The sequence below is a fragment of the Silene latifolia genome, chromosome X (assembly GCF_048544455.1).
Source record: "Silene latifolia isolate original U9 population chromosome X, ASM4854445v1, whole genome shotgun sequence".
NCBI classification, from domain to species: domain Eukaryota; kingdom Viridiplantae; phylum Streptophyta; class Magnoliopsida; order Caryophyllales; family Caryophyllaceae; genus Silene; species Silene latifolia.
The window spans coordinates 210,522,119-210,525,974 of NC_133537.1; the positions used below are offsets into that span (position 1 = coordinate 210,522,119).

A 3,856-nucleotide genomic window follows, 5' to 3' on the forward strand; every position below is an offset into this window, starting at 1 on the left:
TCTTTTGAAAATTGGGCAAACGATTTTGGAAATGGGTCATATGAGTACTCAATCTTCTTGTAATCTCATGTTTAAGAACTTTGGCATTGTCGGAATTTGTATTTGACAAACGGTTCTAATTATCGTCGAATCGATCCAAAACCGACTAATGAAATTCCGCCAAATCCCGCTCCTCTTTCTCCTTTCTCGGCACTAGGGAAGGCAATGGGTTGGATTGGATCGGGTTTTGCAAGATCCAAACCCGATCCACGTTTTTATTGGATCACAGATCCATATCCATACCCGATCCATATCCAAAATTTTAAAATCCATACCCGATTCATTATACTTTTTTCAAATCCATACCCGCTCCAAATCCATACCTGATCCACCATATAATCCAAAACCCAATCCGAAACTTGATTTGACTACATAAAAAATTGATTTTATATAAGAAAATTGAAATTTCAAGTTTAATAAAGCCTAAATTTTCAAAAATATCCGATTGGATCGGGTTCGGGTATGAATGGATCGGGTTTGGATATGGTTCGGGTTTTTCAATAGTGGATATGGATATGGGTTTTTAAATAATGGATCGGAGATGGGTTTTTAAAGGGTGGGTTTGGATCGAATTTTTTCCTTCGGTTCGATTCGGGTTCGGTTCGGTTTGGGTCATAATTGCCATCCCTACTCGGCACACCTCCTCTTCCTCCTTCCCATTCCTTCCTAGAACTTCCTTTGTTCTTCTTTTGGGCCCCTTGACCGAAATCCACAAAAAAAATAAATAAAATAATCTTACAATCGTAATTTCATCATAACTTCTTCGTTTCTAGTCCGATTTTCGCAAAATTTATATTTTCGGAATCCTCTCTTCAAGATCTACATCCTAGTATGTTTTAATTTCAGTTTTCATTATGTTGATTTAAGATGATTTTGGGGCATAATTTCGGTTTTAGTGATTATTGTTGTGTTTTTGTTGTTTTTAATAGGTGAAGACTATGAGGATGATATAGGGGACTCCTATATAGTAGAGGATGATGGGTAGCTACTGTTTTTAGGGTTTTCTCAAGGGTTACTTTGCCTTTTTCTAGCTTAAGGTAACATATTTCGAGTTACTCGACGAATTAATGTCACATTAGTAGTTGTGTTTGTTGTTTGTTGTTGTTTGAGACGATCTTGTTGATAAATGAATGAATGGGGTAAGATGAGTATGATTATGTTTAATTTATGTTAACCATTAGTATATTATTGTTTAGAACAAATTTGGATGAGTAATTACGTGTTGTGTCAAATCCGCGTGTTGGCTGGAACGCGTCAGTACCGGACCGAGACGTTTTCCAATGTTTCCAAAAATATGACAGATTGAACGGCATCGAAAAATTAGGTGGTTTAGCCACTTGAATCACTCAATTCGGAGTCCGTATGAGTATTTGGCGTCGTTTTGTCGAAAATTTTATAGAAAAGTTCTGTTCACAGACCCGCGGTATCTGTTCACAGCAGTGAAACAGCCCGTGACGGACATGCGGGCAGGCCGTGCTTGACCCGGGGTTGGTCCGTGACTTTTGGGTCGGGTTTTGGGCTTTAATGTTGAATGTTTGAGTTCTTTGGAGTATGTATTTAAGCATGGTGGTACTTTTAGCATGTGATTAGTTTTATTATGCTAGAATTATGTTAAATTACCCATTTTTGTAAATTAAAATAAAGTCTTTAGTTTGATAGCATTAACATGTTAAGAATTGAAATTTAGCATAAGAATGACATTGTGATAATTATTATGATTTGGGCCAAAAGTAGGCCAAGACTACGAGTCAGGCGGATTGACCAAACGAGTTTGGTCAAACTAGGTTTAAACCGGTCAGCCTCGATTTGACCGATGACCCGTCGCGGGACTAGGGTCGAGGGTTTGTCTTTGAGGTGAGATTGGTTGTTGTTGGATGTTTTATGTTATGCCTTGGTATTTGTAATTATCATTTCACATGTTGGTTGTTGGATGAATTGGTTGCCTTATACTTGAATCTTCTTGCCTTGTTGCCATTTTAGCTTATTCTCATGGATTATAATATTGATGGTTAGCTATAATTTGGTTATTGATGACATTGAGGATATGGTTGGATTGTCTGCTGAATAGACATTTATATAGCCTTTCACATGATAGAATGTTAGCATTATGTTTGAAAGTTGGACTCTTTGCCCCTCTTATGGTTAAGTGGGTGTCCTACTTGTCTTAAGTGTTGTAGGCTAAAGCATTCAGTTGGGACTAGGTCCTAGGTGAGTGACTTCGGCTGATGTCATAGATAGGCCATTATAGTCTTTGACGAGTATATGTTCACTGCTTAATAGCCTTTGTGTTCCTGACTTGGTGGGTTTATATCCAAGTTGGGGCATGACCTCGTTACTTATTTTGAGAGTAAGTGGTCAGCTTAAGTACTAGCCAACCCTTTGGTGGACTCCTTAGGGTACTCACTTTGTTTTAAAAAATTGTGGTTCTTGGGTGCGGTGGTGTGTATCCGCATGTCTAGGTCTGCGCAGATTTAGGACTAGGGTTGTGTTGTGTCTTGGCCATGTTTTGATAGAACCTCTGAGCCAAGATACCGGTTCGATTAACATCCCTACCTCGTGGTATAGACTCGAGTTACAGAGTGACTATTGACCGTACTAAGAACTTATGCCTGTCTTTGATATATTGTCCTTTCTTGTATGGTGATTTTATGAGTTGTAATAGGTGAGATGCAAGCCGGTTACAATTGATAAAGTTTGGATTACTGCTTGTTATATGTTTCACACGATAGTTAATTTGGTCAGTTTAGTGTTCACTTGTTAGAATATTTGATATCTAGATTATTGTGATGTGGTTTACATGTTACGTTACATGTTACATTAAATATGACATTTCGTGGCTGGGAGGACTCGAAGTTACTCCCCACTGAATTGTGGCTTTCGTGTTTGTATAAAATGCGATTGACAGGTTGATGATGATTAGATGGGGTCACAGACGAGCTAGTGAGCAAAAGAACCTTGGACTTAGTTTGGTTATTTTGTAGTAAACCTTTAAACATTTGGTTGTGTTTATATTTTGAAGGGACATATGTCTCCCTCTCTTACTTTGGTTTGTATCACGTTATTCTCGTGACTTTAGTTATGTTATGTAAATTAGTGTGTTAGTATTTGCAGGTTTTGGCACTCTTCATTTGGAAGTGTTTGTGAATGGTTTAGGAAATTTTTTGAAATTACAGGTTTTATCTAGTTGAACCAATTACAAACATATCCTGTCCGTTTTTCTGTAGAATTTACGTGTTTATTTATCGCTAAAAATTGAGGGTGTCACAGTTGGTATCAGAGCTTGTTGCTCCCGACGCACGTTTGTGCACCCCAATATAAATAACTTGACCTTAAAATAACAAACTTGAGAGATGGGTAGGATGGGTAGACTTAGGACCTTATGTTGTAGTCTCTTTGTGATTGCTCTTTGTTAGGTACTAACATGTTTGTTGATTGTCATTTTATAATTGTTGTGCCTTGGATCAATAACTGTGAACTTATCAAAGTGAAGATCAAGACATGGTGCCTATTGCCAGAAATTGAAGATTTGTTCAACTTTGAAGAATGCTTCTACCTCCTCGAAGATGTTTCTCATTCTTTATGTACCTTGCCCTGTTCTTTACTTCTTAATGCTTATTCCTTCTTCTAAATCCTCTTTTCGTTCTCCTTGTGAGTCACTCTTGTATTTTCTAACTTGTCATTTGTTCCTTGCTTATCCTTCCTTAACGCCTTTTGATAATACTATTTCTTTTGAGAAATGTTGACCTTGGTTGGAAATTATGACCTTTGAAGGGATTGTTTATGTTTGACCCTTTCCTGGTTTTGAGAGGATTTGATG

The 3,856-nt window shown here is 37.6% G+C and overlaps 1 long non-coding RNA gene across 1 annotated transcript; it reads left to right on the forward strand.

Moving 5' to 3' along the window:
* Positions 1-717: 717 nt before the first annotated feature.
* Positions 718-3,143, forward strand: LOC141621692 (uncharacterized). Its single transcript, XR_012532582.1, has 3 exons — positions 718-868; positions 969-1,076; positions 2,945-3,143. It is a non-coding gene; the product is annotated as an uncharacterized LOC141621692 (long non-coding RNA).
* Positions 3,144-3,856: the final 713 nt, after the last annotated feature.